Raw genomic sequence first — 23,994 nt, 5'->3', positions numbered from 1 at the left:
GAAATTCTAATTTTAGCCAAATTTTGGGGAAATATGTGACATTCCCCCCCCCCCCTTTTTGCAATATTTTATAACAAATTAATGCAGATTGTTGCCATGGATACACCAAAAAGAAATTATATTTTACAATTTTATATACTAGAAATAAAATATATGGAAGATTCTGATTCCATACATATGCCCATATATGACACAAACAGTAAGCTTGATATTGCAAGAAAGCAATGAAAAGGAAATGGTAAAATTCATAAGGGCAAATTTTAGTACTTTTTCCTAACTGTTTATTGCTACCTAATGTTTTACCAAAGGTACAACCGTGATTAAATATAAATTAACTAAACGTATTTATTCAAAAAATCATCTTCTCATGTATGCAAAAATCAACATGCAAAATTGGGAATCGGAATTAAGAATGTGTCAAAGAGACAACAAATCGACAAAGAGCAGGAAACCGCCGAAGACCAGAAATGTTTTCTACAACAAAGCGACAAAATCCCGCACCCGGCAGCGTGTTTTAGCTGGCCTGTTCATTTATATGGGAATCAGAAACAGTTTTCAGTTGTAATACATGTAGTAAAACCTGTTCATTTGTTGAATAAGAACTGTAATGATAGTTAAATAACGGTTTATTAAACTATTTCAAGCTCAAAGGAGATAAATAAAGGCAACAGTAGTATACTGCCGTTCGAAATGAATCAAAGAAGTAATCTTTTTAACCATTTTCAATTGAGGTGAAATATGTTGGTGCTATTCATTATATTTTGGATATGCTGAGAAATATTTCTCATTAATTTCAATAACCCACCAATAACACCAAACTTTATTTTTGACAAACAAGCTTTAAATTCATGAATTGGAGAATAAACTCTCAAATAACGATAGATACAGTTTAAACAAATATGCCGAGCAATGTGCTATACACGACAATTTAGATGTAGATACTTTTTTTTAAATTATAGATAAACTCATCATAGATACCAGGACTAAATTTAGTATATACGCCAGACGCGCGTTTCGTCTAAAAAAAGACTCATCAGTAATGCTCGAATCCAAAAAAGTTAAAAATGCCAAATTAAAGTACTAAGTTGAAGAGCATTGTTGGTGCAATTTTCGTTCCGACGCTTGAAGGTATCATCAGGCCAAAGATAAATGTAAATGTGCTGACATGAAATATCATTGATATATATAACATCTGTAAATAAACTTTTAATGAATTGGTTTTTTTTAAACATTGATACAAATTTCAACGAAACAGGAAATGTAGGAAAAAGCAAACCCAAAGCAAAGAGCAGTAAAACGCAGCAAAAAATTCCCCAACAAGAAGTTGGCTAAAGCGGGCTCTTAATTACTCGTGTATATTTCTTCAGCAAAAAAAATTATTCCAAGATTGCCTTAGTAGTTCTTGGATTATTTTACCTGTGCATCCTCGCTATAATTATTATGTATTTGATATTTCTTCCCACTACTGATGATTCTTATGTATACGAAACGCGCGTGTATCGTACCAACGTGAATGTCTGGTGATTTGGGTGAGTTTTATTAAATAGACAGGAAAGATATACTGCAAATTGCATAGTTTTCGAGAATCAGGGAAGTAATTAATTTTAAGTATTTTAAACCAAAAGACGGAAGTAAACTGACGACTGGCGTCACCTATGTTATTCTGCCTCCAAGTTCCCCTTTATAAGTATCACATCAATACTAAATGCAATCATGATGTTTTTCATTAGGAAAGGTAATCTATATTAATAATTAACCGTACAAAAATGTGTTCGGTTGATAAAAATGGATTGTTTTCTTAATAAAAATACGTGTTCTTTGAAAAGATTAGAAAAAGCACATCAATTCTAATCATTATTGCTAAGCATGACGATTATCTGAACTCAGTTTTTGTAATAAAGGTAACAATTTTCGAATCAGGACTTTATTTTGTTTGACTTAGACTCCCAAATGTATGTCACTCCCTGTCGTACAAAATTCCACGATTCGTATCATACGAGGAAGATTATGTCACTTCAAGAAAACCATGTCAAGTTTATTCCCAAATCGAAAGGTTCGCGTATTTAGTTAAGATGTTTTCTTATTATTCGTTGCAACTAAACAATACTTTATGATTTACAATTGTAATTACAAATACTTTGTTACTTATTTGTATTATTTTCATCATGCTTTATGTATCCCAAAGGACTGAATACAATTGTCTTCATTACCATGTATATTGTCAGTGATGTCTTATTGACTTTAAATATATTTCATGTTTAAAAAAATCAAGATCGATCACACAACTTTACAACAGATGTCAACACAAATGTCATGTATAATAATAATCCTAATGATATATGTATATATAAAACAAATTTAAAGGCCGAAAAATGAAACGAAAACATGTTCCTTTTGGAAATTGTTTGAATAAACTGGTTAAAAGCTTACCTACCACTTGTATGACATTTTTTTTATAGTTGGGTTATGTTTTCAAAATTTAATAAGCAACAGAAACACACATTATAAGTTTTTTTTATAATAATTGGGATCAAGACTCCAAAACTTTTCGCTGCATAATAATTCTGTTTTTGGTTTCTGAAATTGTTTGATTTTTTCTTATTTCGTTGTATTTTTATTTAACAATCAAATATGATTAATACCCAAACTTGTTAATGAACCTTTTCGTCATTTTGCAATTAACAGATTGTCTTTACCTTTTTTTAAATAAAATTTCTATTCACGCTCCACTGGAATTGACTTTTTATTTAAATATCTTAAATCAGGAACTACTACATATTACACGTCGAATCAAAACGTACCCATAAACTCCTGAAATTTCACACAGAACACAATTTAACAGTTCAATTATTTCAATTATTTCAGCATAGTTGATGAAGCATTATTTGTAGTTTTATACATGTTAGTTACAACAGTTAAAAAATGTAAGCTCATAAAGAATTACATTGTCTCTCAGATAGATGAGACTCGTACTTTATAACAATTTACAGCATTTCATTCCTGAGTTTTAATATGATTATATCATTTATCTTGTCATTTCTATTCAATTTCATGATATTTTTTTCCAGCTCATTTCCTGGAAAATACGATATATTGAATAATAAAAAACGCAAGAGGATTGAGGCTTCAACTGTGATTTATATATCCGTAATTTAATCTGAATATAAACGAAATAGTAAAAGAACAAAAATACTTGGTCAGTGATAAACTGTAAATTGATATAATCATGTCTTTTTTAGAAAGAGACAAAACTGCTAGACTGGATAATTTCGTAAAACTACAACGAATTGTCCGTCACTATCTAGTTGAATAAAGTGGTGTTATATTTTGATGCATCGAATAATACAAGTAAATTAAGTCTAGAAGATTGCTGGAGAATTTCGAACGATTTTGACCATCTTAGAAAATATGATGTAATAATTGATTGCACACACTTGATGATCTAAAGGTGGTTCGTTTGTTCTCAGTTCTTTTCGATCAAAATTCACTTTTAAATGCAAATTGCTTGCACTATTTTGAATTTCACATTGTGTGACGTCATGGAAAAAAGACGAATATGTCTGAGGACGTCACAAACAAAGAACGCATCGTTTTGCATTGAAAAAAATGAAATATGTCTTCATATCGTTTTCGAATCATTAGAGAAAAAGATAATGATCGGCTAGCCTTAGTCGTGAATAAAAGGAAATAATTGTCTAGCGTAGGGCACTATCGTATCATACAGATCATTGTTAAGTGCAAAAGTAAAATCTTTAAATTTATTGTTGTCATCTAAATGTTTATGTATTATCAAATCTCCTTAACATATATCCTACAACTATCTTTTATAAAGAACAAAACAATAAAGGAACATACCCAAAATTCAGCATGCCAAATCAATTAATTTATGAAGAAAAGAATGCCATGAGCAAGGACATCCCCTACATATAATGTCAAATTATATGTTGTATATCAACGCAATGGACATTGGTTTTAAGTCAAAAGGTGGAATTGGATGTCATTCTAGACAATAAATAGGCTGAATAGGATGCATAATTAGGCAATGAATTGGGATTAATGATATATAGATTCATATAAATCCGTTATTAAAGCTAGATAAATAAATAAAGGTAGAACTGCTGACCACAATTTCACTTTATTTTCATTGACTTTGTTGAAATTAACAATATTAAGAAAAAAAAGTTAGTCGTTGATGTCAAAATCTAAGACAGCCTATTGAATTGTATAATTTTCTGATATTTATTGTGTAGTAAATAAGATATTTCAGTATTAGTCCAGCAGATATCAGAATAATTGATCACTTTATGGTAAAAGCATGAAACTTGGCATAGTGAAAGATTAAGGGGTATAGACAAAATTCAGATATGGAGCCACGAAAAACAAATCCAATATGGCCGCCAAATTCAAGATGGCCGACATTAGTATAACATAATTCACTTGATGAAGTCTTCCAATTTTAATGTGTTCAGAAGATGTCACAAACTTAAGGAAATACAATTAAGATATGACAATAATTATCTTTTTTAAACCTTATAATACAGAAATCATCAAAATGGCGTCCAAATTCAAAATGGTGCGTCAAAATGTCTAAGTTTGACAGTATTCGTATGTATACACCATCATTGTGTGATAGAAAGTTACCAAATCAGCGAAACTGATCATTTGATATTGACAAAGGCCTACAATGTATCATTAATGCCTGGGTGCATATATAATATCTTCAAAATGGCGGCAATATTCAAAATGGCGCCGTTTAACATGTACAAATTTGAAGTATGTTTTTAAATATGGTATACAATTGATTAAAAAATCATGAATAATTTATTTCAATACAAGCACGTATATACAAACATATTATTATTTAAATGTAACAGGTGACATTAACTATGAAATAAAACGGCCGATACAGTTCAAAATGGCGTCTTTGACGAGTTCTTATTTTTCACAGTTACAGGTAATGACCTTAAAAAATTTCACAATTTTTCTGAAATGAAAAAAAACCCAACATATACAGTATTGAATCAGTGCAAAGAGTATTTCTTTTTTAGAAATGAGATAAGAAATAAAAAAAAAACCTCACAAGTAACTATGTATTTAACATAACAACAGATTAAAATTATAATTAAAATATGATACAAATGCAGGGAAATCAAAAGAAAGCACAGTCACGATCAGTTTCTCTTGCACAGTCCGGTGAGCAGTTGCATAATGCTGTGCATTTTAATGCTGCTTTCAAGAATTTACATGCTCCTATAAATCCTTTCTTACATCCAAAGTGGATGAACTCTTGGCATGACATTGAAGCTTCAGCAAGCACAGACCAGAATGGTACCCAAGTACCATCAAGTTTTTGCCAACCAAATAAATCTGGTGATGGCATACTTGAATGTGCAACTAAACAATTGCGCCAAATAACACTACCTTGGTAAGCTGCACGTTTCGTATGTTCAATGAAGAAGTGCATCTCGTGATGGAGGAATATTGTCAATTGTTCTTGTCTTCTGCGTGAACAACTGTTTTCTAAACTCATTCACCATATTAGCTGTACTAGACCGATCATACAAAAGGACAACATATCGTTCTATTACTTTTAACACTTTTAAAATTTTCACATCATTTGGATTTTCAATAACCTGCAGAAATGCTTCTGACAACTCCTCATATACGAACCATTTATCCCCAGCTGATTTCGTACCTTTCCCAGAAAAAGCTGAGACTGTGTCACAACCGGTAAATGAATGGAACAGTGGAAAGACTTTCAATTTCAATGGTCCTAGAGCAAGGCACAATCCATGAATTTAAATATATAGAAAGTTCTTTCCAGTGCCAAAACCTATACACAGCTGTTCAGCCATTTGAATTCCCCTTTTAATGCAGCTGGGAATGAGGACATATCAATTGAAAGTTCTCCTTCAACTAATGGGATATCTGGTTCGATGAATATTAGTACAGCTGGTGGAAGATTTGAATAACTCTCTGGTAAAAGAGACACTCTCTTTGACTGGCATTTCAACATAGGTTCAGATTGGTCAAATGTTTGAACAACGCCTTGAACATCTTCTGAAATATATTGGAATAAAGATATACCTGTAACATAGAATGAATCTTTTAACGAGATACTGCTTGAATTGTGATCAATGTTGTCTACAGCAGATGAAGTAAATACATTTTGTAGTGGATTGGTAGGGCAAACAATACCTTCTTTGACATAACAACGACAAGCATCCTTGGCCATGGAAGTAGAAATTTTTAACACTCGGTCGTAGGAGACAGACAGTCCAAGATTGAAGAAAGTATCTACTAGATCACGTTTGCTAGTCTTACATGGATCATGATTCCCAAATAAGCACAAACTGGAGGTTCATGATCTTTCATGTGACGGTTGGATAGTTTCTTTGTACAACTATACATCAGAAGATGTCGACTCAGAATATGAACGATCCTGAATGTTGGGTCCAAATTGAATCATACTGACCAAAGTAAGCAATGACTGGGGTACATAAGCTTCCTGATATCCCTTTGGGAAGGTTCCTTTAAATTCTGAATTTGATGCGAAAATATCTTTACGAACAAACGTAGCTGCTTTTGATATGTTGACAAACTCATTATCAAAGTCTTCTTAGCAGACTCTCTTCAATGCAGGACCAATGTCATCTTTGAAAGCAAGAATGTTTTCAAGACCTTGTTTGTAAGCATCTAAGTTAGGGAAATTACAATTCTGTGTTTTAGTCCATACTATTAACTCGAGATGAAACATCTGCACCTAGACATGTTATTCTTTCCGTATAAAGTTTACATAGATCTGGCAATCTGAAAATGCAATACCATGGATTTGACTTTCCTTCTTAGATTCGACATTATCATTTTTCATTTCAATTTGAGATGCACGATTATATAAGGAAACAAAACATTTAGAGTGGTACTTTGCTTCCTTTGCAATTAGATCACCAGCACTTAACTTTGCAAGTTACAACGTGTCATTTAATTTTACTGCTCATTCGCTCACACATGTATCCTGTCCAAACGTGAAGAGCTTCTTGGCCATTTTAATTACAGAAAAAGCACACAGACGGGTTACTGGTGGACTAAACGGAGAAGCTATGTCTAGTTTTCTTTTAGATGTGGTTGCTTTATCATCTATTCTCTCATGTGAGGTTGGTTTTTCTGCTCTATCCAACTTTGTCCTGTCCAGTTTCAAGTTGCAAGATTTGTGCCAACATGCCTTTTGGTCAATGAAATACTGTGCTATTCCAGATCCCTCATCTAAATATAAGTTTTCAATGCACACATTAATGCCATCAGGCATCAGTCGTAATTCATGAAACTTCTAAATATTGTCAGCTAAAGATTAATAACCAGCACCAACATTAAGACGTTATGAATCAAATGGGCATATACGTTTTTCATCAATTATTTCTTGGCATAGGATGCAATTAGCCCAATCAATATTATTTAACTTAGTTGGTTTGTCATATTCTACACTTGATACCCTGAACGTCTTTTCAGTAGCCATGTTGTAAGAAATATTATCGTAAATTAGTTTATATATTCCTTGTATATAACTTCTGTATGCCAGACGCGTGTTTCGTCTACAAATGACGTATCAGTGACGCTTGAATCGAAAAAGTTAAAAAGACAAACAAAAAGTATGCAATTTAATATTTGACGACCTGACTTCATGAAAGTTTTGCAAAGCACAAATATATGTTGATTATTCTAGATATACACGATATAGTTTCTGATAATAAGACTTTTGACGGCCATTTTGAATATGTCGGCCATTAAGCAATTATTTTTGATTGTTCCATATTCAGAAAAGAGTAATTAGCATCATAACTAGCAATATGCAAAGTTTTTTGCTTTTATTTTCAAATGATCAATTAAACCATTTTTTTTTACTCTGTCTCATGACTGTTGGCGGCCATTTTGAATTTGTCGGCCATTATGGAATTATTTTGATTGTTCCATATTCATTAAAGATTGATAAGCACCATAACTAGCAATATGCAAAGTGGTGTGTTTTAATTTTCAATGATAAATTATACCATATTTTTGGACTCTGCCTCATGACTGTTGGTGGCCATTTTGAAATTGGCGGCCATTTTTTATTTTTTTTTTATTGTTCCATATTCAGAAAAGATTAATAATCATCATAATTAGCAATATGCAAAGTTTTGTGCTTTTATTTTCAAATGTTAAATAAAACTATATTTTTGGACTCTGCTACATGACTGTTGGCGGCCATTTTGAAATTGGCGGCCATTGTGGAATTTTTTTGGATGGCTCCATATCCAAAAATGTTTATAAGCATCATAACTAACACTGTGCAAAGTTTCATGCTTTTACCATAAAGTGATCAATTGTCCCAAAATATTGGACTTAGCTGCTGGACTATATCAAAAAGTATAACCACAAACATACCGTACTCAAACAGAAGGTTTCACATGATTAAATCAAAATCTCAAACACATCAAACGAATGGGAAAGAACTGTCATATTCCTGACTTGGTACAGGCATTTTCATATGTAGAAAAGGGTAATCAGTATCAACACAAACATTTCAAATATAAAATAACAAGACATAGAATTGGAGTGTTCTTGTTTCATATTCATGACGATTTAAATATTCTTACATATTATAACTACATAGGTGGGAATAAAAGCAATGTCGAAGTGCTGATGGATGATGGAATTATTTTTCAAATGTCATAACTTGCAATTTTTTTTATAACAAATCAGCAAGACTCTAAGGTTATTTCATACACAAGTTCATAAAAATTGACAATATTTAACATATTTTTGTGAGTTTTCTATCCTTCTATTGTTTATTATACATGTACAGCTAGGTGTACAGCATTGCGAATCCCTTCCTAATATACAGGAATATAAAACTACTGATCAAGAGGGTGTTTTTATGTCCAAATAATAACATAACATCATCAAATGATCATTTATAAAACAATAGTTTCATTCTTATATTTGTTAGTAGATATAGGAAGATATGGCGTGAGTGCAAATACGACAACTCTCCATCCAATAACAATTTAAAAAAGTAAACAATTATAGGTCATTTATGGATTTTCTGTTAATTTAGCATATTTTTGACAGTTTCTGCCTAAGTCATTCCATTATAGTGAAGAAGACCAGGACAACTTTTGGGGTTGTTTTTGTCTGGGTTATTGGGTTGTCAACTCATATACTTAAAACTCAACCTCTTCTTTTTATACACACTCCTCCTTACTTTCTTGTTATGGTAAAGTGATATGACAATTGTTTAACAATTTGAAAATGAAAAGCAACAGCATGACCTATGGTTAAACAATAAAAGAAGAACAAATATTTTTCCTGGCATGGATCAGGCAAATATCTAACGTGGCGAGATTATAATGTTCGTACGCGCTCATCCGTCCCCAAGCCTATAGCAGTTGTGTAACATCACAAACTTAAAAGCACCCATTATAAAATCATTTGGAAAGGGCTGTAGTCGTCAAATCGCTACAAAATATAACAAACTAAAAAGATATAATATCTTTATGAAAGTGTTTACATTTACTGGAAGCTTAATCACAGCCAATTACACTTTATTATGAATCATATTTTTTTTCCAATAGTTGTTTATATCAATTAGTACACATCAAACATATCTAAAGTAAAGCATCATTACACAGACTGCTATTTGTCTCTTTGTAGGTGTACTAATGATGGCTCAAAACAAGTACTGTCTCTGGATGCATGACACAAAGTCACTACCTAGGTATACTTGAATTTCTTTCATCATGTTTAATTAGGTTTAGTGCAGGTGACCTTATTTACTCCGGTTTTTTCTGCACTGAACTATAACAATGGTAATTACTTGTTTATAGAATCAAAACAAGACATCTCATGGCTGAGTATGCACCATACTTACAATATGACCAGACGAATCCGGTTACTATGACTGACACAATGAGTTGTTAATCTCTCCAAAATCCCATTATTATTGACAAATGACATGGTCGGGAGAAACTTATTTGACTAATTAACTTCCGTGCAGTCTGCCATCAGAAATGAACACGCCGACCCCCTGCTTTATTTGTTCGAATATCATATCTACTATATTATATATAAGGCCTTTATAAATCAAATATGTTGACTTTATTATTTTGTATACACTGTATCTCTACAAAAGATAATAAGCTTCAAATTCAATAGATTGCTTAAATTATTAGTCATATGGGATTCAGTTAATACATTTTAATACGTTTCACAATGTTTGTATTCTTCTAAAATGTCAGCAGAATCAGAAATGAGAAAAATAATTAGATCAAAATATTACAAGTTATAATTATAAGTGTAATATGAAAATGCCGACAGCAAAATAATCACAATTTATTCCTAAACATTGTAAAGTAATTAATTCTTCGCTAATCATTTCAATAAAAGGAATCAACGTTTCACGAAAACAACCTTGAATTTTCTGTGACTGAAGGCTGTAGACTGTTTTGTTCGTTCAATAGTTATTTTTGCGAGAGCAGTCTTGTAGTTTTTCAAATTGACAACATTCTACCGTGACTAGTTCAAATGTAGTAATTACATGACAATTCTTCGTCACGCAAACAAGTCCTGCAAACACAGACGTTGCGTTTTTCAATGGTAAAAAGTATCCCATTATAAGAACGAAGTAAAAAATACATAAATATTAAACTAATTATATCTTATAATAATTAAAATCGCAGAATTCCTGTTAAAGTCAATGAGCTTTTATTTCTATATAAATCATAAGTGTACCTTCTAAAAATGCAAACAACACGTTATAAGTATTTTTATTTCATATCGGTTAAGAATAAGCTTATCTAATGGGATAAATTGAGGCCACATGACATTCTTTATTCTTCAGTACTTAGTTCCATCGGTCATTATAGACAAAACGGACCGGAAAACCGGTCGTTAACAGACTTTTACATGATAATGACCAATGGGGCGTGGTTTGTCTGTTTGAGTGATGTTCCGTGATAAAACGCAACGCGATTCAGACGTGTTTGCAGTTTACAGTTAGGAAAATGGAACACACGTCTGCTAGTGCAGACAACTCGAATGACCGTTTTGCTACTCATAATAGTATAGTAAATTATATTTTGTGTTTCAAACATTGAAGTGACTTATATAGATATTTGAAACGATGACCGGTATTCACTCTTTCCTAAAGAAATCATACATTATCTCTAGGTTACTTTCAACAATTTGAATTTTATTTTATGAATTCTTTTTAAAACATAGTTTCCCAAGGAAATAAACATAATAGTTATTGAAAAGCTGGTCATTATCGTGATATATGGACTGCCCGTAGGACAGTGGTATTAACTGAGACAGCGATAATGACTGAGACAAAGGCTCAGTCATTATCGCTGTCTCAGTCAATACCACTGTCCTGTGGGTAGTCCATATATCACGATAATGACCAGTTTTTCAATAACTATTATGTAAATATTATAAGTCCAGGTCTCTTTTCTAGATTCAATTTTATCATGTTCAATCAAAGCCAAATATTTTAGAACCAAGGATTCTAAAATATCCGAAACAGTTGAAGAGTTATATTACAAAAAAGACCGTACAAATTAGCAAAATCGATTGAAAATTTACTTTGCCTGAGGAATTTGAAAAATCTAGATTTCTTTTATATCTCTTATTATAGCAGAATTGCACTCTCTGCAGTGGAACACATTCGTTAAGTTAAAAAATGCTTTTATTCAAACTTAACTTTTAGGCTTATTGTCGATAATTACAACGTATGTAATCGTCGTACAAATTATGAAATATTTATGAAATCAGAAAACAAAGCAGTCAGAATATATCATGTATATTAACGTTCTATGAATTTTTGCATTTTGACTGCAGATTTTTTTCTCTCCTATCACACCTTGATAGACTAATCTAATCTAATTGTTAAAAATCGTAAAGTTCTGTCCATAATGATAATGAATACCTTATAGTTAATGGTGTGAGTGGTATATCTCTAGAGATTTAATCGGCATGGCAAGTTGTTCAATCAAAATTGATTGTAGCTGTTAAGCAATTTGATCTTTGATTTCGACAATTAAAAAGTAAAATAAAAACTTTTTCAGTCTGATGAAATTCCTGATTGTAATGCATGCGTATACATGGAAAGTTTTTTTCAATATATTATATACGTATATGGATCTATTTCCTTTCATAACAAAGCTCTATCATTTGAAGATGCAAACCGAACGGTACCAAGTTTCATTGAAATTTAATTCATGTTGTAAAATAGTTACATTATTCTGCATTTTAAAAAAAACCAACATTTCTTTTGTTTAATAGTTATCGTGTTGTCTGGTAGTAAATATGTACAAATTCACATGTTTACTATCCTCAAAGTTTTTTTTGGGCAGAAATGATTCTCTCTTCCGTCCATCGGGCAAATATACCACAAAACGCATTAACAAACAGTTTAATATAAGATACATAAAATGACTTATAATAAGATATATTTTTAAACAAAAGTTACATGACAAATTTAACAAATTCGATATATGATTATTTGAAAGTAACGTAAATCATAATCTTTTGATTTCACACTGTATTCGAAATCGTACTGTGACCGATTGTAGTCCATTAATAAGTGAGATAGCAAATCAAAATTAATTGAAAATAATATTTTGTTTTTCTGCGGACAAAAATGTCAAGAAAAAATTAGAAAAAAGTCACTCACTTTCACACAAGGACAATCACCTGTTTCCTGCTTTATCAAATACGGTATCATTTTTGTTTTAACTGAACAGTAATTGATATCATTTACGTCTAGATTATGTGGTATTATTTCACATTATAAATTAGCAATTAGTTTTACTTCGACGCACGAGAGAAAAAAATCCAATTGTGTGATTGATAAAATGAGATACACTGTAGAGCAAAATTTCAGAGAATACCACCAAGCCTCCGGGTGGTCAAATGTTTAAACGATTTCTGCAAAGCATTTTTTTCCTAAATTTGCCTTTTCATTTGTTGTATTTCGAATTCAAAATTCATTCCAACTAACAATCTGCACTAACGCAAGCTTTGTCCTACTATGCATAACAATTCCTTGGAAATAATGAATTAAATGTTAAACAAATCCGGAAAGCTCATTCACTTCACAACTGAATACTGTCTTCTGACCAAAACATTTTGTTTAGCTATATAATAATAGAGATTTGTAAGTTCATTTAACAAATTTGGCAAACAAAAATTTGAAAGTCCGAAAAACTTTCTACAAATCTTCGCTATCGAATTATTGATCATATTGAGTGAAACTGCATTATCCTATACAACATGTATTGGCCATGGACGAACGAACGAAAGAATTGACAGAAAGCTGATTGAATTACGGGTGCCACATGTGGAGCAGGATCTGATCACTCTTCGGGAGCACATGAGATCAGCCCCTGTTTTTTGTTGGCTTCGTATTGAGTAGTCTTTAGTTTTCTATGTTGTGTCTTGTGTATTATTATTTGTGTGTTTGTCTTTTTTTAGCCATGGCGTCGTCAGGTTATTATTTTTATATATGAGTTTGAATGTTTCTCTGGTATCTTTCGCCCTTCTTTTGAATCAATCACTCAAAAAAAGGAGGAATCAAATAACGAACTGTTCGGATTCATAATTAGCATGTTAAACAATATCAGCACGTTTCACCTAAAATATAATGCATTTCTCCTTAACAATATAGCAACATTAAATATACTTTGAATTAAGACAATATCTTAAAAATTGGGAAAATAAAAATAAAATATTTTAAAGTTTAACGATTCCGTCCACAATGGTAAATATTAAAAATGACATCTTATTCAATAAGTTTTAAATATATTTTTACTAAAATCTATTTCATGTTTTAATCATTTGCGACATTAATTGATAGGTTGACTTTTTTAACGCAGACGATGCTTTTTATATACACCATTTAAAAGATTTTCCATTCGAAAGATAATTGATTCTTTTTATCACTAATTATTCCTGATTACTTTATTTGGCTTCATAAGTGATCCCTTAAGGCATAAAGGCTTATCTTCTTGTCAAATGGTTATCTCTGTTAGTTAAATCTTTTGATATTTTAACAAAAGCCTTATTGATAACGATAGTGTACCTAAAGATAAATCTAGGCTGTAGTTACCTTAAATATGCTAATTTACATTATTTTATATTTTTTATGTTGTGTTGATTAATGTTGCAAAATCCAAAATAGAGAGTTTTAGCAAGCGTTAAAAACGGATTTGATCCACCATTTTCTACAAAGAAAATGTCTGTTCCAATCCAGGGATATAACAGTTGATATCCATTCGTTTGATGTGCATGCGCTTTTGATTTTGCTATTGAATGAGGGACTTACCTTTTTGAATATCTTCGGAGTTCAGTATTTTTGTGATTTTATTTTTTACATATGCGAGGACTTTTACGCTTCCCGTCCATAACGCTGAATATAACAATTTATTTAAAACGTTTAAGATATGTAATTACTTATATCTATTTCGGATTTTAAATATTTGCGACAATAATTGATGGGGTGACTTTTATTACGCAGATGATGCTTTTTTATAAACTATTTAAAAAAAATCATTCTAGAGAGAATTCAGTCTTTTTCATCACTGATTATTCCTGATTACTTTGTTTGGCTTTATTTGTATTCCTTTGATGCTTAAAGGCTTCTTGTCAAATAATTATCTGTGTTTGTCAATTCTGTTAATAGTTTAACAAAAACTTAATTGAGGATGAAATGAAAATGTATGTAAAGAGAAATCTAGGATGTAGGTACTCTAAAAATGCAAGATTAAGTTTTTAAAATCATTGAAAAGATATGGTGTATTGATTAATGTCACAAACTCCACATTAGACAAACCAGGAACAAAATAACATTATTTTGCTTGCATTCCTATTTTTCATTTTAAAGTTTCAGTTCAGTTACACAAAGACCTAACTTCAAGTTTAAGACGGTGCGTGTCAATATTTTTTGTTGAATTCAACATTTGTACCTATTATGCTTATTTGTTTTTGATCACACATCGTTGTCAATATAATGAAATTTGATGCGGCTGTCATATAATTGAGAAGTTTAGCTAGCTTTAAAACATATCTAATCTACCATTTTCTACATAAAAAATGCATGCACCAAGTCAGGGATATTACAGTTGTTATCCATTCGTTTAATGTGTTTGAGCTTTTGTATTTTCCACCGAGTTCAGTATTGAACCTACATATATGCATTGCAGAACGCAGCTGTGTGAAATTACAGACCTATAATAAACTATATTGAACAATTAAATCTAAAAATATAAGTCATAAACAGTCTGACAATCTAAACGCAGATAAAGAAACAGTGTAAACATTTTGAAAACCACGGGACATAATTTAAAAAAACCCATGTTCTTATATTAAGTGCAGATAAGTTAACTTTTCATCTTTACATCTGTTTCTGTAAATTATGCACATTAGTTGACATTACACTGATAACACAATAACTTAGAGGTTGATAGACCAGATTGGTACCACGAGAAAAAATTGTCAACCAAGACGAAGCCAATGTTGAAAATGCTTTTTCGAGGGTTTAAATCTGCTCTATTACACTCTCGGCTAATGTGTTATTTAATCTACCATACTGAATGATTATATAACTTTGAAGTAATTCATATAATGTTACGATTTTTAGAAAAACAACAAAAGTGAAACAAGACGTACTTTTTTTTTTACAGTTCATGAAACAGATCTTATTCAAAAACATAGATTCGTTTTTTAGATATTGAATTGGTGTATAATAAAAAAATTGCCATAAAAAAATTGGCTCGTGCGGAGTCTTTGGAAAGAGTCATTCAACACCCTCGTATTAACCAATCAAAGTTTGGCATCTTAACGTGAAATATGATAATAAATCTTCACCTCTATCTAAGTAATCATGTTAAATCTAAATTTTTACTACTTCGATAGATATAAGAACTGATTATAAAACAAACCAAGATTGAATCAACTTGTTTTGAATCTTGTCATAACGACAATTATTTACTTATTTTATGGTATTAGTTTTGTTCAGAGTTGAAGGCCACAAAGTCACTTAAAAATGTTTACAACCTCATTATTTTGTCGCCGATGGATAATTAGTAATAGCCATATAAATAGGGAATCATTCTACGTCAACTTTTTAAATGTATAACACAACAATAAGAATAAAAAAACCCCAAAAATGGGAAGTTAATTGTAAATAATTTAATTTTGGATGTAATGCGTCTTCTGATTTGCTGACGTTATTTTGTTCTTAGCCCATAGACGACATTAAGTCATGTGACCGTGACGTCATCAACGTTTTTTCATGGTTTTCTACGGTTTAAAACGGAATTTAGAATTAAATTATAAGAAATGACTGTAATATTTTTTTTGGTCTATTCGAAATAACATAAAAACATGTGGTGCAGGCTGTTAAAACGCGCGGTTTTTTTAATGTTATTTCTTCATAGACAGAAAAACTATTACAGTCATTCTTTAATTAGATGAAATGCTCAAGGAATGACACGAACAATTATAGTTATGAGACATGCAGTGCAGTTCGAATGGAAAAAGTGAAAAAAGGTCAAATAAAGTATGAAGATGAAAAACTGAGGACCAAGTATACCTAAAAGTGTTGTCAAAAACATATAAGGTCTTCTTTCTTAACATTATAAAATGTATGAGAAGGACATGCCATTTCCGATGTAAAAATCCAATAAGTAAATCAATATTAACAAAAACATATGACATCTTTAATGAACAACATTTTTATAACTATATCCCTTCATAAAACATGTTGTGCCCCATGATCTTCTTGTTAAGTCGTGTCACTTTGTCCCTTTTTAATATATTTTATATATATATATATAGTCAAATGCGTTTTGTTTAAATATACTTTTTCACTCTTTTGGTCTTTTGGAAAATGTTGTTTGTGCTGTTTTTAGACCCTTCTACAACGAAATTTGTTTGACATGCACACGTATAAAAATTGCGGTTTTTATCCAACGCAGTCATAGGTTTGAACGTAGTTTTCAATTTAGACTCGTTTATATTTTTTGTTTGGGCATGTATCATATTTTCCCTCCGGTTTATATGATCCGTTCATCCTATATATTGACTCTTAAAATTCAAGAGTTAATCTAAAAATGAGGGTACTTTCTCTAAAAATGAGGGTGCTTTTTATATGGCCTTCCAAATACCGTTTCGATCCCTAACATCACTGAAGAGACATTTATTGTCGAAATCCGGATATGGTGTACTAAAGAAATATTGACACCGAATGTTTGTGGCACAACATCCTGTCCACAAGTTAACAATTTTTTTTTTCTGTGACGTATTAAATTTATAATAAGATCCATTTTGTTACAACCTGTGATCAATTTTATTTGGCAATCGCCAATGGCAGTCAGCAGGGTTAAAGAACATCAGTTGTTCGACCTGTTAGTCAAATGCGTTTTGTTTAAATATACTTTTTCACTCTTTTGGTCTTTTGGAAAATGTTGTTTGTGCTGTTTTTAGACCCTTCTACAACGAAATTTGTTTGACATGCACACGTATAAAAATTGCGGTTTTTATCCAACGCAGTCATAGGTTTGAACGTAGTTTTCAATTTAGACTCGTTTATATTTTTTGTTTGGGCATGTATCATATTTTCCCTCCGGTTTATATGATCCGTTCATCCTATATATTGACTCTTAAAATTCAAGAGTTAATCTAAAAATGAGGGTACTTTCTCTAAAAATGAGGGTGCTTTTTATATGGCCTTCCAAATACCGTTTCGATCCCTAACATCACTGAAGAGACATTTATTGTCGAAATCCGGATATGGTGTACTAAAGAAATATTGACACCGAATGTTTGTGGCACAACATCCTGTCCACAAGTTAACAATTTTTTTTTTCTGTGACGTATTAAATTTATAATAAGATCCATTTTGTTACAACCTGTGATCAATTTTATTTGGCAATCGCCAATGGCAGTCAGCAGGGTTAAAGAACATCAGTTGTTCGACCTGTTAGTCAAATGCGTTTTGTTTAAATATACTTTTTCACTCTTTTGGTCTTTTGGAAAATGTTGTTTGTGCTGTTTTTAGACCCTTCTACAACGAAATTTGTTTGACATGCACACGTATAAAAATTGCGGTTTTTATCCAACGCAGTCATAGGTTTGAACGTAGTTTTCAATTTAGACTCGTTTATATTTTTTGTTTGGGCATGTATCATATTTTCCCTCCGGTTTATATGATCCGTTCATCCTATATATTGACTCTTAAAATTCAAGAGTTAATCTAAAAATGAGGGTACTTTCTCTAAAAATGAGGGTGCTTTTTATATGGCCTTCCAAATACCGTTTCGATCCCTAACATCACTGAAGAGACATTTATTGTCGAAATCCGGATATGGTGTACTAAAGAAATATTGACACCGAATGTTTGTGGCACAACATCCTGTCCACAAGTTAACAATTTTTTTTTCTGTGACGTATTAAATTTATAATAAGATCCATTTTGTTACAACCTGTGATCAATTTTATTTGGCAATCGCCAATGGCAGTCAGCAGGGTTAAAGAACATCAGTTGTTCGACCTGTTAGTCAAATGCGTTTTGTTTAAATATACTTTTTCACTCTTTTGGTCTTTTGGAAAATGTTGTTTGTGCTGTTTTTAGACCCTTCTACAACGAAATTTGTTTGACATGCACACGTATAAAAATTGCGGTTTTTATCCAACGCAGTCATAGGTTTGAACGTAGTTTTCAATTTAGACTCGTTTATATTTTTTGTTTGGGCATGTATCATATTTTCCCTCCGGTTTATATGATCCGTTCATCCTATATATTGACTCTTAAAATTCAAGAGTTAATCTAAAAATGAGGGTACTTTCTCTAAAAATGAGGGTGCTTTTTATATGGCCTTCCAAATACCGTTTCGATCCCTAACATCACTGAAGAGACATTTATTGTCGAAATCCGGATATGGTGTACTAAAGAAATATTGACACCGAATGTTTGTGGCACAACATCCTGTCCACAAGTTAACAATTTTTTTTTTCTGTGACGTATTAAATTTATAATAAGATCCATTTTGTTACAACCTGTGATCAATTTTATTTGGCAATCGCCAATGGCAGTCAGCAGGGTTAAAGAACATCAGTTGTTCGACCTGTTAGTCAAATGCGTTTTGTTTAAATATACTTTTTCACTCTTTTGGTCTTTTGGAAAATGTTGTTTGTGCTGTTTTTAGACCCTTCTACAACGAAATTTGTTTGACATGCACACGTATAAAAATTGCGGTTTTTATCCAACGCAGTCATAGGTTTGAACGTAGTTTTCAATTTAGACTCGTTTATATTTTTTGTTTGGGCATGTATCATATTTTCCCTCCGGTTTATATGATCCGTTCATCCTATATATTGACTCTTAAAATTCAAGAGTTAATCTAAAAATGAGGGTACTTTCTCTAAAAATGAGGGTGCTTTTTATATGGCCTTCCAAATACCGTTTCGATCCCTAACATCACTGAAGAGACATTTATTGTCGAAATCCGGATATGGTGTACTAAAGAAATATTGACACCGAATGTTTGTGGCACAACATCCTGTCCACAAGTTAACAATTTTTTTTTTCTGTGACGTATTAAATTTATAATAAGATCCATTTTGTTACAACCTGTGATCAATTTTATTTGGCAATCGCCAATGGCAGTCAGCAGGGTTAAAGAACATCAGTTAACGTTGTTCGACCTGTTAGTCAAATGCGTTTTGTTTAAATATACTTTTTCACTCTTTTGGTCTTTTGGAAAATGTTGTTTGTGCTGTTTTTAGACCCTTCTACAACGAAATTTGTTTGACATGCACACGTATAAAAATTGCGGTTTTTATCCAACGCAGTCATAGGTTTGAACGTAGTTTTCAATTTAGACTCGTATATATATATATATATATAACCAAATAGGAAAGAAAACGATCCATTTAGAATGTGTACCTTTGATAGTTTGTTGTCTACAGTGTTTTATGACAGATGTTTATTTAGAGCGGAAAATGGATACTCGTACTCTAATCACTTGTCTGACGCAATTAAAAGACAATTTAGAAAAACACCTTTTAGATTTTAAGTACAATGTAGCAGCTGTCTTGTAATTCAAAACCAGCATGATTTTTTTATCTGTTAAATATAACCTAGAAATATAAAATTGTTTAATACGTACTTAAATTCACCATGATATTAAAGTACTTTTTGTATTTATAGGAGATATTAGATAGATATAAGAAGACTGTGATATGAATACAAATAAGACAACTCTGCAACCAAGTCACAATTTTGAAAAGTATGGTCTTCAACACGGACCTTTGGCTATCATCGAACAGCAAGTTTTAAAGGAACCCCAAAATGACTAGTGTAAAGCCATTCAAATTGAAATTCAAACTTAATGAGGATATGATTATCTTAAAATTTAAAAAAATTGTCAGCTGAATTTAATGAATGACCTGCGCTCTTTCGCTGAGTCTCGCATCATCATTTCAATCGATTCCAAATTGAAACGAAGCAATAGTTATTCTTTTGAAACAAACATTTTTATAAAGCAAATACCAGTTTGTAGTTCTGCCAAATAAACAACAAGTGTTTCGTCCATGTTGAATTGACGTATTGTACATTTGGTTTTACGATAATAACATTTGTTTATCTTTTGCATATTAAAAAGTACGGAGGGAGTGGGAATAAGGTTTAATTATCTGTTAAGTTTTATGTGTCTTGTTTTGTTTTTCTTTTATCATATTTTATTACTACATTTGTTGACATTATGTAATAATCAATGAAATTCATTTGTATTGAAAGGAAACAATCACTTCAGACCAGGAAGGACCGTCGAAATACTATTTATTATCAAAATTCTTTTTTCTTTATTTAAAGATTTCTTGATATGACGATGATTAATAAAACTATAGATTTTTTTCAAACGCAAACGCGATATTAATTATTCCAGTATTCCTGTATGCGTACATATCATTACTGTATTAAATGTTTCTGTTTACCGCAAGTATTGCCACAAGTATATGGACATAAGATATGACTCAAAGAGATATTTTAATATGTTTTTCGAAGTACATGATAGCATATACTCATGATGTTACTCGGTTAACAAGTTCAATGAAAATGTAGGTCGTTCTGACTGTTTGTCTTCTGTTCATAGTTTAAATTGAAAGTACTTTTATACCTACCTTTTTTCCATTTTGGGTAAAAATATAGAATATGAAATTTTACAATTATCGTTAAAAATTACGACATCTCATTCTCTTTCTTCTTTCATATGGTGGGCGCATTTTCCTGAGGGTATCACCACCATAAGTAGGCACTTCATGAATTTAATGTTTGAAACTCTCATTTGCTGTAAATGAAATGTTATATTGTTCGAATTGTTTTTTCATTATTCAAAAAGAAGCACAATCTGTGTTATGCTTTTTAACTGTGGGATTGATTTGCTCTCTTAACTGTTTTGATTGGAGGGCAACTCACGAGTTCTGCATCTAGCGTACAAAATAATGCACCTTATATCTTAACGAATTTTTGGCTTATACAAGTTCATATATTGGGGGTACTAGACATGACAGATGTACCTCAGCAAAATAGTTTTCAATTTGAATATTCGAGATCAAACGCTGATAAGTAAAATAACAAACATACCGAACACCGTGGAAAATTCTAAATGGAAAATCCCTCGGCAATTGGGAAAATCAAAAGCTCATCCACATCAATTGAATGGAACACAATAGTTAATTACAAATAACCACTACTGCTGTCATTGGGTAAAGAAGGAAAATCTTTAATTTTAAAACCGATATCAGGAGTGAAAAATATCGATTAAGGTGGATAGGTATTTGTGTTTTCGGTCCATTTCAATCAATCAGAATGATACCCACCCTTTTTAAGATCTTACACAAAACATGTTCAATTCTAAAATAATGGAATACAATTTCTTTACATTGTGGTTATATTCTGACAAAAACTGATTTATTGTATACACTGCACATTGTACTTTTTGAATACTGACAATATTTCATTTTAATGTGACGTTTTCTTTTGCATAATATTTTCAGATTATTATGATTATATTGTAATGTTGATATATGATGATCCAAAATCAAAATAACCGAATTGCCAAGGTCGAATTATATCGTGTTAATGAAAAACAAATCCTCGTTTTTTTCTGATCTTACATTGTATTACTCATTGTTAAATATATTATCTTGCAAATGCAATTGATAGAAGAAACTAATGTTACATGCATAATTCATTTAAATATATAAGTTTCAAGCGTGTTGAAAAGTTAACGAAACCTATTTCAGATTAGTTCTCGCCTTTCTTTATTAGTTGTTTCTTGGAAATAAAACTGTTTTTCCTGCTTGATTGAAAATAATGTCCTTCAAAAGTAATCGTGCTGAACTGGCAGAATTGAGAGTTAAAGATATACATATTCTATTTGTTGTTAGTTTGCATTTGGGATTGAGTGTACGGTCTTTATGTGCGTCAAGAGAAAACACAATTCAAACAAAGGGAATTAGAGATATGGCAGTACACATTAACTTGTATTTGATCAAGTTACCGACTGTGATAGAGAAATCACCAGAAATTCTGAGAATTGAGTGCTCAGACACGTTATTTGTTTGTGTAAAAGTCTCAACAGCAAGGCAGATATGAGTTAGGAACAGTGGTTTCACATATACAGATGATTTATTCGTTTTCACTATTAAACTTTGATTAGTATCTTTTCATTGCATTCACAAATTGGTAATATTTGTAGCATATTTGACAAAGTAATGATGATAATAACCAAAAAAATTCAAATACTAAATACTAGTTAGTACGGTTGATAAGAATCCAAAAGTTCAAAAATGACATATAATATCAGTGTTTACAATAAATGGTTTGAAGACACGCTGTTCACTGCAGAACATTTCAAATCAAGCGCATTTAATTAGAAATTGATACGCTGATTGCGGTAAGTCTTTCCTAGTTACCAGTGACACTTATCAAGACGTTAAATTTGTGTTCTACAATAAGGCGTTATGAAATATCAGATAAATGACTAGGAATTCATAGGCGGATCCAGGGGCCCCCTTTCTTGGTTGATTATATAGGGAATCACCAAAGCGTGACTGGAGCGGTCCCCTCTTTAGGTCAGTCCGCGACCCTTCCTTATAAAAAGTTCTGGTTGGGCTACTGGAATTGTCTTAAATTATAAAACAAACGTAGTCAACTCTGATAATTAAAAAGTTAAGCACATTCCACTAGTGGCACACGTCATGTTATCAGCTTACACATCGACTGGAGAAATGTTCTGCAAAAATAAATATGAACATAGCGCGCTAGTATCAGAAAATGATAAAGGTAAGAAAACTAAAATATAGAACTTAGAGGAAAATTTAAAACAAAAGTGAAGCGTCACACTAGCTAGTAGATCAAATTTTGCCTGATACGGTCATTTTTGTCTGAACTGTTCCTAATGATTGTCCACTGCAGTTTATCTATTTCTGTTTAGGTAGAAATATACATTGAGAAGTTTGGTTTCAAAATAAAATGAGAATGAGAAACTAAATGATGTATATAATCAAGTTTTAAAATAATATCAAGAAACTTTTTATTTCTTTATTTGTAACTTTTTTTTTAAACGTCATTAATATTGACAATTTCAAGGACTGCGAACTATTATTTCCTATTTGAGTCCTCATTTTATTAAATCAAGCGACAGTTTTTATCTTTGTCTGTGAAGTAATCTTTCGCTTGAGGGGTATTTTCTTTAACAAACAAAAAAGGAGACAAAGGCAACCACCCATGTCAGTTGTTTGAGTCAAAATGATAAATCCAATCAATTATTTCAGATGTTGAACTTATTCTAAGGTTGTTGTCTATGTAATTGAATTTAAACTTACGCTGAAAGGAAACATTCAAATACGTACATCATGTTGATATTAAGCGAAGTAATTTGTGTCAAATTATTC

This window comes from Mytilus trossulus, chromosome 10 (assembly GCF_036588685.1).
Source record: "Mytilus trossulus isolate FHL-02 chromosome 10, PNRI_Mtr1.1.1.hap1, whole genome shotgun sequence".
NCBI lineage: Eukaryota > Metazoa > Mollusca > Bivalvia > Mytilida > Mytilidae > Mytilus > Mytilus trossulus.
Note: the sequence above shows the minus strand (reverse complement) of the source record.